Source organism: Ruditapes philippinarum, unplaced genomic scaffold (assembly GCF_026571515.1).
Source record: "Ruditapes philippinarum isolate M1 unplaced genomic scaffold, ASM2657151v2 ctg2566_1_1_1_1, whole genome shotgun sequence".
Lineage (NCBI taxonomy): Eukaryota > Metazoa > Mollusca > Bivalvia > Venerida > Veneridae > Ruditapes > Ruditapes philippinarum.
The window spans coordinates 52,819-66,926 of record NW_026856691.1 but is presented as its reverse complement, the minus strand read 5'-3'; the positions used below and the strand labels follow the sequence as shown (position 1 = coordinate 66,926).

The 14,108-nt window shown below is 32.8% G+C and overlaps 2 long non-coding RNA genes across 2 annotated transcripts; one reads left to right on the top strand and one right to left on the bottom strand.

The window, feature by feature from the left end:
• Positions 1-7,820: 7,820 nt before the first annotated feature.
• Positions 7,821-9,391, top strand: LOC132747360 (uncharacterized). The gene is made up of 3 exons (XR_009628117.1): positions 7,821-8,053; positions 8,434-8,515; positions 8,843-9,391. It is a non-coding gene; the product is annotated as an uncharacterized LOC132747360 (long non-coding RNA).
• Positions 9,392-10,537: 1,146 nt separating this feature from the next.
• On the bottom strand, positions 10,538-12,014 carry LOC132747359 (uncharacterized). Its single transcript, XR_009628116.1, has 3 exons — positions 11,847-12,014; positions 11,351-11,460; positions 10,538-11,030 (listed from the first exon to the last, which is right to left on the bottom strand). It is a non-coding gene; the product is annotated as an uncharacterized LOC132747359 (long non-coding RNA).
• Positions 12,015-14,108: the final 2,094 nt, after the last annotated feature.

The window sequence follows — 14,108 nt, the reverse complement described above, 5'->3', positions numbered from 1 at the left end:
GTAATTAGTCAAGACAGAGTTATGGTTCTTGTGCACTGCACTTCCTCTCAATGTGCCTGACCATTGTATGTAGTTATATTGAATTCCAACCATTAGTCTTCAAGTTATGCTCCGGACAAGGAAAATGCAACGGACGTCTGGACTGACAGACCGCACGACCGACCACCGGGTGACTCCTATATACCCCCCCAAACTTCGTTTTTGGGGGTATAAAAAAGGAGATGGATTTTTGCCTCTTTTTTTAAGAGAATACAAGAGAGTATGATTAAATATTTTTTTTCCTTCAGGAAATTTATGCTAGAGAAGATGCAAGAGCTGGAAAAGTTCTTATTAAAGCGGAGTGTCTTGCACACATGAGACAGAGAAAATATGACATCTTAATGAAAAAAATAAAAAAATCTACAAAACAACAATTTTTCTTCAAATTTATATGACAGGCCATGTTTAAACATGAAAAAACGCGATTTAGGGTAATTTCAAGTATTTTCATCATTTTCTGTTAACCCATTACGTTATATACACGCCTTTTAACGCCTTTTTCACCCCCCCCCTTTTTTTGTTGTCTCAAATGGTGAAAAAATGCCTTATTTAGGCCCCCAACACTTGTTTTTGTTTGAGAATTGTTGTTAAAAAAGTGACCTCTTTTTCGGCGCGGCCCTCCAACCAAAAGATACATCAGGGGGTTGCCAGAAGGGGATGTGCCCCCTTCTGTTAGGGGGGATTGATGGGGGGCGGAGTCCCCCTCATCGCCAAGAAAATTTTGGACTTGTGAGAGGCTATAAATGACCCCAGATTGATCATAAGGTAACGTGTAACCAACGCTGAAAAGCATTTGACTCTATCTCAATCGATTGAGAAGTTGCAGCACTTTGAAATCAATTTTGATGGAAAAAATCAACGCAAAATAGTGATTTTTGGCAAGTTTGAGATGTCCCCTCGTGGCCATGGTAACAGAAAATTTAAGCCTGAGCATGTTGTTGCAAGGGCAATGGTCCAGTCAACATTTGTGCCAAGTTTGATTAGTGTTGAAGCAGTTTTTATAGTATTATAGCAATTTGAACTTGTAACGGGAGACTTTTCAATGAAAACAGCCATTTTTCACAAAATGCTCATGAAGTAATGGGTTAATCATTCTGAACATGAAAGATGGGGACAAAATACATGCCAACTGTAGATGTGAGGATGGACAAGGTCCAGCATCAACATGCAAACATGTGGCAGCTTTATGTTATGCTTTGGAGGATTTTGTCAAAGTTTTCATTCTTCCTGAAGATGTACAGTCATGCACTGGTAATTAACACAGCTGTTTTATTGAGGCATTATATAAATTTTGCAATCCAAGAAAGTTTGTGAAAAAAAAATCACATGGTTTCTATAGATAACACACTAAAATACATTAGGTTAGAACTCTTGTATAATTATGTGTTTAAAAAAAGGTTTGTTACCTTAAAATTTTGTGTAAGCTCAACAAATGATTATAATACTTGAATCTTAAGACACATTAATCAGTAATGTAGAAAAATTATGAAATGCTGAAATCTCAAAATATATATATATATATATATATATATATATATATATATATATATATATATATATATATATTAGAAAAAACTTGAGGCTTGGAACAAACCAAGAGATATCAAACTGCCTGCATCACCCCTGTATGATGTAGACTTTGAGCGAAAAAAGTTCGGAAAAAGAAGAAAGGAAAGAAGAGAGCTCAGAGGAAGGAAGCCAGAATTCTATCAACTACATCAAGTCTGTGAGAGTGATAGAAGTGCTGTCACAGAATAAGTTCTGTCAGAAATGAACACGTGGTCAGCTGACAACGGAAAAAATTTGTTAATCAACACTGTGACTGACATTAGTGACCCTATTGAAACTATTGCATCAGTCAACCATTTGTATGTTTATTATCGGCTTTTTAAAAGTCTTTGGAGGATGTATGTTCTCAAGTCACTGTTCCTCTTCAAGAGTTGAAATTTTTTTTGAAAGTCTCTGAAGAGGAGCAGTCAATGATAGAGAATCATACTCTCCTTCAAAGCAGAGTTTCAGACTGGTACACCCTAAGAACGTACCGCATTACAGGTTCTGTGGTCCACAGAATTTGTAATTACTATGTTTACAAAAGATCAAATCCTGAAAATATTGTAAAATCAATCATGCAGCCATCTTCTTTTACAAGTGCTGCAATGAGGCTCGGGCTGGAATTCGAACCAAAAGTCCTTGAAAGGTATGAGGCTATGAATAGGTCAAACAATATTCAAATTAAAAAACTTGGTCTTATTATTGACAAAGAGTATGGTTTCCTAGCTTCCTCTCCAGACTCTGGCATAGTTCAAAATGGTCACTTGGTTGGATTGGTTGAAGTTAAAACAAAAATTTCTGATAAATGGAGTAAAAAAAGTATTGCAGACTGTGTCAAGGATTCCAGTTATCCTCTTAAATCTGTTGTAAGCACTAATAACAGAAATCAAACAACTTTTAGTCTAAAAGAAAACAATCCTTGGTATCATCAAATTCAGCTGCAACTTTTTGTTTGTAGGTCATTTTCTCAGTTTTGTGACCTTGCAATTTATCATGTTGAATGTCAAGATTTCTTTTGTTTAAGGATAAAGCCCAGTGAGGTATGGGTCAAAAAACATTTGCCAGAGCTAGAGCAGTTTTTTAATAATTTTATGGCTCAGCATATAATTGAAAAACACAATGTATCAGGATAAAATTGTGTTTATTTTTTGTTTACATGTACAATATTCAAAACAAAAAGTGTCAAATTTATACATGTACAAACACTTGTAATGAAGGTGGTCAAGTCTATTTGTAAAATCATCGATTTTTTTGTTTAAGTTATATGTTACTTATGAAGAAGTAAGCTGAAATCAAATGGTTCAATTAAGTGTATATGCGACTTACACTTCAGTTTTGCATGCAAAAATATATATAATAATCACATCTTATTTCCTATTTTTACATCTGCCAATGTTTACATTTTGTAACAAGAAAAAATGTGAAGAAAATAGTATTGTTAAAGAGAATAAAATAATCATAACATTTAATCTAGCACAACTGTCTTCTTTTTATTATCATTTTACTATGGATTGTGTATTTAAATCATCTTACATCTTGTTACTGAACAGTGTCATACTTAGGCCAAATCATCTTCCTCATTTTGTTCTACTACTGACTGAGTGGTTTAGAGTGGAAGGAAACCATTTTTTAATTTGACATGAAAAAATGTATGTAATATTACTATATTATAATATTAGTCCCTTTTGTTACTATTTGTATATTTGTAACATTTATAACAGACTTTGATATTTTTATCATCTTCTGTTACTGACTACAGTAGTGACACAAACAGAACACAGTACAGTCATGTCACTTATCGCATGGCTGTGAGCTTTTCCTTTGTTCTTTCTAACCGATTATACTCAGTACACTTCAATGAGCATTTCAAAACTGTATTGATATATAACAGTACAGTTTTTTCATTGATTCATATAGGAAAAAAACTCGACTGTTATATATCGGTCGAGTTTTTTTCGCACCTTGTATATATCAATACAGTTTTCCATAGAGGCTCCAATGGGGCAGTGGTAACGATCATTCCAAGAAGCAAAAAAAAAACATAAAATAATTTAAAAAATGAAATCAATAAAATGAAATAAATATATAAATACAATGAAAAATATAGACAAAGATAATTAATGAAATGAAAAAAGCCCTTTAATCTTAAATCAATCTTGGTAACAGTATACAATCCGCCTCTTATATTGGATGTCTTTTGTATATTTTTTTTGCGGCAGCGAAAACAACTTGAAAAACTGCCTTATGATAAATAACTGTAATGTAGCTAACGATTAATTTATTTATTTGTTTCTATACAAAAAAGAAAACATTATCCCATTGCGATAAAACAGTTATAGTATAGGAAACTCGTTAGTTACGGGGGTATAACACTGGCTGGGGCGACATCTCGGGATGTTTCTGCAAAAAAATTACTCAATACACTTCAATGAGCATTTCAAAACTGTATTGATATATAACAGTGTCACAGGGTCAAGTATACTTTGTCCGTATTGCCAAGTGCTGTATATTTTTGGTCTGTTCGTGACCATGCCTGTCTCTGTATATTTATATGTTAATGTTAATGTCCCTTATTGTTTTCCGTAGTTATTTCTTTAATTCATATACTCATAGCTCATATCTCATATCCAATAGCCGTTACCTATACATAATAGTACTTTATAACCTTTTCAATATCTTCGATTAACTTTTCTCGATTTCCCCGCTAATCTGCACAACGCATGCGCACTTGAATTGAGAAATTGTTGGCGCAGGCCACGGTTTTGTTGTAGGGAAGAATAAATATTTTGAGTAGCGCATACTTGTCTTTTTACAGGTAAATAGACTTTTGCAGATGATGCTATTATTATTCATATATATTTTGCCATTCATCGATTATTGTGATTTTCATATTTTGCACTTGAATTGAGAAATTGTTGGCGCAGGCCACGGTTTTGTTGTAGGGAAGAATAAATATTTTGAGTAGCGCATACTTGTCTTTTTACAGACCCCTCTACCCCAGGTCCAGAACTCACAGCAGAGTCAACGACCCCTTTGTTTCGTTTGAGCTGCGACAATTGGCGCCCAACGTGGGGCCGTGACTGATATAGCTCAGAGTTTAATTTACATTGCTCTGTAACTCTGTGAAATTCGAGGACGAATTTCAATATAGCAGGGGAGTATGTCACGGTTCAGAACTGTTCACTATTTAGGGGAGAAGATGTGTAAGCGGCCGGATAGCTCAGTCGGTAGAGCCGCGGTACGGTATTCCGAGGGTCCCGGGTTCGAGTCCCGGTTGGGCTGTACATTTTTCTCACCCTGTGACAACAGTACAGTTTTTTTTCATTGATTCATATAGGAAAAAAAATCGACTATTATATATCGGTCGAGTTTTTTTCGCACCTTGTATATATCAATGCAGTTTTTTTTTCATAGAGGCTCCAATGGGGCAGTGGTAACGACCATTCCTAGTAGCAAAAACAAATGGAATCAATGAAATAAAATAAAATAAAATAAATATATAAATACAATGAAAAATATAAACAAAGATAATTAATGAAATGAAATTTACTCTCATTTAATCAAAGGTACATCCGCTGAATGAATTATTGCCACTGAAAAAAGCCCTTTAATCTTGACAGTTTACAATCCGCCTCTAACATTGGATGTCTTTTGTATATTTTTTTTTGCGGCAGCGAAAACACTTGAAAAAAAACTGCCTTATCATAAATATTTGTAATGTAGCTAACGATTTATTAATTTATTTGTTTCTATTACAAAAAAGAAAACATGTCATTGCGATAAAACAGTTATAGTATATGAAACTCGCTAGTTACGGGGGTATAACACTGGCTGGGGCGACATCTCGGGATGTTTCTGCAAAAAAAAATTGTCTCGGCCTTACGGCCTCGCCATTTTTTAGCAGAAACACCCCTTGATGTCGCCCCAGCCAGTGTTATATCCACGTAACTAACTCGTTTCATGTACTATAACTATTACATAACATTTACAAGTCTTGTAATTCTTGTTTGTATTCAACGGAATTACTTTCCTTACCAGGTAGGCATCAGTGAAAGCATTTTTTATATTAAATATATATCTTTTCCCTCTTTTTAATTATGGACAGTGCATAAGATAAGTATAATTATGCAAAAAATGGTTTACAAAACATTCGGAAAAAATCTACAATAGTACTTAATCTGAATATAACATGACCTGTGCGTAGGAATAATTTGGTAAGGTATCTGTAATGAGCACATTTTTTTTTTGCGCGGAGCTTCTCAATTGCTGCATTGCAGCAACATTTGTACTTGTAATCTGCAGCATTAACGCCGACTAAGTAAATTTCAGCCTTTATATGTCATAAGGCGATGAACATTATTACCTCGAGAAAATAATGTCATAATCTAGCAAATGAATATCCACTTACTGAAGTTACAGCTGTAATATGCAAATGGCGTTATGTCTTGAAAAGGGAGTTAATTATGCGCTGCTAAACTTAAGATACATATGGTATTGTATGCGTGTAACTGACAGACATAATAGATCAAGCACACATTCATGAATATAGAAAAATGAATTTCTTCATGTTAATTGCTCTATTTAAAGTGCAATTTGGTCGTACTGAATCATAACATTTTGTATTGTAACTGTTTGCTAAAAAGCTTTTTCGGTGCATATATCGCATTAATTTAATTAACTTTTCTATCTTGAGAAAATATTAGAAATGATAGTTTAACGTCTCAATTCCGACTTAAAGGGCGCAAAGAATAGAAGAATTGATAAAAGATTGACCTTGATTTTCTGTCAGAATGTTTGTCACTTTCATGGTATTTCTGCCATCGACGGCAGCATTTAAAATAGGTATCTGCCTACAACGGCAGCATTTTTTCTTCGACCGGACAAGATTGAACGTCTGTAAAACTTTCAAGACAAGACTCACGGGGTAGATATTTTGCTTGCGTGACCCCAGTGGATGGACGTCTTTATTAATAACACGAAATCCTGCCATTTAGTTAAAATTTGAGATATTTTGAACAAAAAAAACAGACATTTTCACGGATTTTTCCGAAGCCTTAACTTTTAATCTGCTCAAAATAGTCTAAAAACAGGAAAAACGAGTCCAAAATTACCTAATAGTATCTCCAGTCAATGGACAATAGTTTCATAGCAATGAAATGGGCCGTATTTGTGTAATATAATAATACAAACCAAATTTATAACCTACCTGTACCGAGCGGTAAATTTCAGGTATCTGCCATCACTGCAGTGATCTGCCATCACTGGCGCCGGTAATACGGAATCAGTCCACAGTTATTTGCATTTCGTTGACCACAATAAGGAAGTAAATCCGCATAAAAGAGTGCCTGTGTTTAATGCCAGATATAAATGAATAATTGAATGAAAGAGATAGAAAAAGGACATTTTCTGACAGAATTCATTTCAAATAGTTGGTAAATGCCAATTTTGATCCAGATTTTATGTGAGTAAGTATTTTTTAGTGTTTTTCTACATGACAGAATTCACATGGTTCCGGCTAATTACTGAAAACTGTCAGACTGATGTTTTTTGGACTGAAATGCTGTGAAAAAATGATGAATGACCCCTAGTTTGCTATAGCTGGAATTATTTATCTTGGATGATACTGTAAGCACAAGTGACTTTGATTTGATTGGAGAGTTAGTAAAATTGCCACAGGGTTTAATGTTTATATAGAACATATAGTGAAATTAATTGTGGTCTGAGGCCATACGGTGTGAGAATGCTTCAAATGTTTTCGTATCATAGCAACCATGCATTGACTACAACAAAGAAAGAAGAACGTGTCCATTATGTTATCATTATGTAGGTGACGAATTTCATTACCTTTATGGATGCTTAAAAAACACGAAATTTAAGGGCAATACTAGAACATTATGCGAATTGAGAGAAACAAACGGAACGAAGATGGACATCTAGATTTACTATAATATATTAATGTTGCACTATAATTTTAAACAACATAAAATATAGCTTACAAAAAAGCGTATCGTATTTCCCTTATATCTGAATTACACATTTAGTCACAATTCAAAACATTTAATAGAAAGTGAAATAAATGTACATACGGGAGTTAATATTTTATGAATAAAAATAACAAATAGGAAGAGCTATAAAAAACGAATAGCTTGAAAATTGCACAAACAGTTTGTCTTTGCCTGTTTAAATATGAATAAAGATGGTACAGATGATAATAGGGTATGTAAGTCTCGTCATGTGACTTGCGAGATTTCACGATATTTTGCACTTCCGGGTACAAACAAACATCAACATCATTGCTTATCTATATTGGGTAATACTTGTATGCCGATGGGAAAGTAAAACTTACATGGAAAAGCAAATGATATGTGGAAATTGGCAGAGTTTTTTGTTTTGTAACGAAATGCAAATGGTTTCATCTTGTGAACAAGTATCAATGAAAGACAACTTCGTATAATCTTTTCAGGTGGGTGTGTCATTTCAAATTCAGTTTATCCCAATAAATGTTGTAATATTTTCATTTCCATGTAAATCTAATAAATTTGTTTTTTGATACAACATCATTCGCATCTGACACCAGACTGGTGAATTTGATTTTATCATTTTTCTATAGCGCTACCTGATTATCTCTCAGAAGTATATAATGTTCAGAAATTTCGGACAGCGCATATTTCGGATAAACGTTTCAATATGATTATCAGTGTGTTTTAGTTGAATATATTTTCTTCCAACTGAAAATATTATTTATTTATAATTATTATCTTTATAAAGCACAAACAGTCAATCTGTATATAACCAATTTAAATTGTCATAAAATTCAATGAAATATTTTGCTCCTGTATTTAGACTGAGGACAGTGGTGAGATGAAAGACGTGAACTGGTATCCGATGTAAATACACATGCATGCTCTGCTGTAAAATCGGTTTGGTAAGAAATATATACTTAAAGCTACTTAAACTACATTAATGAAAAATAAATATTATTGTATTACATATAATGTTCTCGTTTTTGTAAATAATTACAGTGTAGCTAAATAAACAAACAGTATGGCATATGCAGTTAATTCATGTTAAATACTGTTTAAAGTATTTTTCTCAATTGAGTGGGTCATATTTTTAGTTAAACTAGGACACCAAGAAGTGTTTCTTCCTTTTCAACATTATTTTCTATTCATGACAATATGAAAATGCTTGAAAATTATAGCTGACCAATTATTATTGCTTTCAACTCATGATAAATTTTCTTTATATACAGGTATGTGATTTCTTGGTTGGATCTTGAGTACTTGTCATGGCTCTTGATTTATTTTGGAGTGTTCACCATCAGATTAGAAGTCAAATAGTGATACCACCAGGCATAGTTGAAAGGAAATGTCCATACACAGTCTTGGAGTACATAGTGGTAGAGACATGGCAGTCCATTACAGATTTTGACTGAATTAAAGCTTCTTAAAGCTCCATGTCTTGTGTAAACTGTCTGACTGAATGTTTGTATTCTAATAAAAACTAAGGTTGAAGACACTTCAAAGATATATGTCAGTGTAAAAATGTTAAACAAAATATCTGTCTTTGTTAGAAATAAATAACCTGTCTTTATTAGAAATAATTAACCTGTCATTTGTAACTTTGTATTAACTTAATTATTCAAAGATAATTTATCTTCTGCAAATGGCTGCCCAAAACAGTTTCAACCAGGCATCATGTAGTTTCAAAACAGTTAAGATAAATTTGTTATAAATAGACTTGTAAAGTAACAGGAATGGTAAAAAGATAAATGTTCAGCATTAAAATGTTTCTATCTTGATTGAGTTTCATTTCATATTATCACCATGATCACTCACTGCAATTGTAAAAGTAATGTAATCTTTAACCATTATTTAAATATCATAAAAAATCATCTCAAAGAAAAACTTGTTTTCTGAGGCAAGATGTGTAAAATTCCTTCCAGTTATAGCCTTTTCACTGCTCTTAGAAAAGCCATGATTTGCATTGTACATGGCAGGTAGTAATACCAGAGTAAACAATATTAATGCAATTCATCTGTGTTGAGTATTCTGTAGCAAAACACTAGCTTGCTAGCCCTTGTAAGCCCAAGTCTCTCTCTTAATTGGAGAAGACTTGCAATTCTGCATTCCTTGAAGATTTTAGTATCAGAGGGGTAGTTATTACATACCATATACTTCTTTGGGTTTCAAATTACCTGTTTTATAATGTATTGAACCTGTTGACATTTGACCAAAAGTGAATTATCTATACAATACATGAAAAACTTAGAGTTTGCACTTGATACAAAACAATTACATCACTGATACATTAATATGCCCATTGGAACTGTTTCAAAATTGTCAATGTTTCAAAAAACAAACAAACAAAAAACACCACACAATGCTTTTAACTTCTGTCCATGTACATATGTGTAAATGTAGTCATTGAAGAGCTGTCAAGAACTTTTCATCAATATTATTTAGATAGTGTCTGTTTCGATTTCAGGACAGACAAAATTCAAATGACATGCATAGTATTTAATATAGTCATGATGCTTGCATATTCAAGCAATCTAGCCATTGATGTTAGAGAATTAAAGTACACAGTGACACTTATTTTGCAGATGAACTCTTATGATCAAGCACTGCTATAAATATATGCCAAATAGTAGAAACAAAAAACAGTTCATAAGTTAATAAACTTTTATTTTTACAACAATTTATAGTGCACTGGCTTAGCATATATATCACACTGATTTCCAGTGGAAGAAAAACTTCAGGAAAGCACTTGGATTTATTATTAGTTATTTGGACAATGTAACTTTACACTGTGAATGTCTACTGATACAAGAATAAGAAATATTCCTTTACAAATGTAAAGACTTTGAAAATTAACATGAACAAATTATCATAGAGTAATAAATCATATTCTAATTGAAAAAATGTTCAGCTTGATATCAAAAGCTTTGAATGCAAATTTGTGAGCTTATCAATGATTACCTCACAATATTAGTAGTAGATGATATATAATATTTTTGCTAATCTTTACTTCATAGTCATTTAATGTCCATAATGTCATATGACTATACTGTGATTCCATGAAAAACTTTATCTCTGGTGTGTTATCAGCTTTGGTATATATATCTAGTATCTAGTTTTAATACTTAAAACTGCAATGAAATGTGGATATTTTACTCTGTTTCTATCATTGTGACATTAACATGTTCATAGTGTCAAACACCATAAAATCATACTCTTTACACATTAAGATTTTTGTGCTGGATTTCATTCATCTTCTTCAGGAAAGTACATTTGACTATTCTCAGTGGCTTATATTAAACTAATATTTCACTGTAACTGTGTGTTCTCTGATATCATTCTCAAATTAAGGAACTGGAAGATGGTAGTTGCAATAAAGGTCTTCATGGACAAACCCTCCTTCATCTTTTCCCTTTTTATCTACAGAATGAAAAATCAATAAATATGTTGTTACAAGTGTAAGACACTAGAATGATATTTACATACATTTAATAAGCTGGTCATGATTGACAGAAAATTTCATATTTGAAAGTAAATAAACATTAAAGATAAAACAACAGCACATAATATATAACAGTCAAAAAATATTGATCTTCTTGAATTTGAAACATGACTATTTTTAATGTTTTATTCACTTATCAATTATCATGCAGTGAAATCTAAGTTATTAATATATTTGGATAATTGTTTATCTTTCCAATCTCAACTAAAAATTAATCAATTGTTTTACATGTATTTACCTTTGATGTATAGATATTTCAGGATCATAGGCAGTGCAAACAGTTGATTAATGGCCCATATTGAACAACTGTATATTCTATACTTATCATATACCTCCTTGTCTATACATCTGAAATGGTTTAATCAAATATAATATTTTTTAAATCAATCATAATTTGCTAGGTACCATATTAACATGTATATATATATAACTGAAAAAGGAACAAGAATAAAACGGAAGGGAAAAAATATCCGAATTAAGTACTGTGCAATGTCCGAATTTTGTATAACTTTAATATACACTAGAATTAAAATGTTTCTCCATTGTTTATTTCAACAAGTTAAAATGGTTTGAATTAATTTCTCACATCAGTAGTTTTAAAACAATACTAAAAGCTAAACAACTAGAATTCACTACCTTGACAAAACATCCGAAACAATTGTCACTATCCGAAAATAAACTAGTTTTATTAAACTCTATAAATCCCTCGTTTTTCCGTCAGATAATTGACCTACCTGCATTTTTTGACCCGTGCTACCCATTCCTTCAAATCTGAAGAGGACCGAAACAAATTTAACTTCTATACCCCTCGAGTTCTTCGGGTTACCTATATGCGTTACGGTAAATAAGTCTGCCGATGTACCCGGAAGTGGTAAATCGAAAGTGAAAGTAAACGAGACTTACGGGCCCTATTTGTTCGGAGAAAAAAATTGCAAAGAAATTTTTTCAAAGGGTGGAGTGTACAATCTATGCTTCATTTTCTAAACTAAAGGCTATTAACGTAAATGCAATCTATGCTTCATTTTCTAAACTGAAGGCTATTAACGAAAAGGATAGCAGTTTGAAAATTCTAAACTAAAGGCTATTTACGTAAAGGATAGCAGTTGAAAATTCTAAACTAAAGGCTATTTAGCTAAAGGATAGTAGTTGAAAATTCTAAACGAAAGGCTATTAACGTAAAGGATAGCAGTTAAAAATTCTAAACTAAAGGCTATTAACGTAAAGGATAGCAGTTGAAAATTCTAAACTAAAGGCTATTAACGTAAAGGATAGCAGTTGAAAATTTAAACTAAAGGCTATTAACGTAAAGGAAAGCAGTTGAAAATTTAAACTAAAGGCTATTAACGTAAAGGATAGCAGTTGAAAATTTTAAACTAAAGGCTATTAACGTAAAGGATAGCAGTTGAAAATTTTAAACTAAAGGCTATTAACGTAAAGGATAGCAGTTGAAAATTTAAACTAAAGGCTATTAACGTAAAGGATAGCAGTTGAAAATTTACATTTTTGCCCAAGTAACATGCCATCTTAGGTCCACAGAGTCATTTTTAGCTCGACTTTTTTTTAAAAAAAAGTTATAAAAAAGTAGAGGTATTGTTATAGTCGCGGCGGCGTTGCCGTTGCCGTCCGCAAACTTGTACCTGGATCATAACTTTTTTAATAACTTGGTGTATTGTCTTCATACTTGGCCACAACAACCCTTGGAACAAGACCTTTGAGAAGACCACACTAACCTTGACCTTCATCCATAAATGACCTTGACCTTCAAGGTCAAAAGTCCAAATTTTGCTTGTTCTTGCTGTTATTGGCTGTAACTTTGTTATTTTTTTAATGGATTGTCTTCAAAGTTCAAACTTGAACATAATAATCTTCAAGGATATCCCTTAAAAATAACCAGACAGACATTGACCTTCACTCATAAATGACCTTGACTTTGAAGGTCAAATTATTGAAATTTTCATTTTTTTGACTATTATTGGCTGTAACTTTGTTATTTTTGAATGGATTGTCTTCAAACTTGAACATAATAATCTTCAAGGATAACCCTTAAAAATAACCAGACAGACCTTGACCTTCACTCATAAATGACCTTGACTTTGAAAGTCAAATTATTGAAATTTTCATTTTTTTTTTGGCTGTAACTTTGCTATTATTGAATGGATCGACTTCATATTATAACAGAACATTCTCAAGTTTCACAGATTTGTGCATTAAATGACCATATATATTTATTCGTGCCTGAAATAATGCACGGAAGGGCACCTACGTCGCGATATGACCTATACTGTGTCAATGTGACGTAAAACCCAAAACAAACAAACAATATATATATATATATATAGTTCGATGGTGAAAACGCGATGGTACGATCGCGATTTTCACCATTGTACCATCGCGTTTTTATCATCGTACTATCGTGGTTTCACCATCGTACCATCGCGTTTTTACCATCGTACCATACTGCATCGCGCGCAAATACTAAATAAAAAGTCACAGCTCTCCAAACGGAACACCGTAATTTTGCCATTAAAACTTTCACAAAAGCGGACGATGGAGAACTTCCTTATATTTCAAACAAATTTGCAAACTGTAAAGTACAAAGCAGAACCCGTACAGAGTACAAACTCTTCAATACCCGGAATGCGGCATTGACGTCGATTATTGTGAATGTGAATTAGAATGTGAGTATTGCGGTTTCTATGGTGATGAGAGTAAATGTGTTTGTGCTGATTGTTATTTGTTTACGAGTACGAATGTGACGATAAAGAAATTGGTCCGGACAAACCTCATAGGAGTGATTTATGTGAGAAATGTGAAGCCGGGATTCCGTGTCATGGTTGGAGAAGAAGAGGGCGGAGACGTACGGGAAGAGGAAGAGGCGAGATTGATAACTCTACTATTACAATGGTTCTTCAAAAAGAATTTATTTTGAAATAAACTTCTCATATCAAATGGAAATACTATTTAAAACAATGATTTTTCTTATACTTAAACGATAC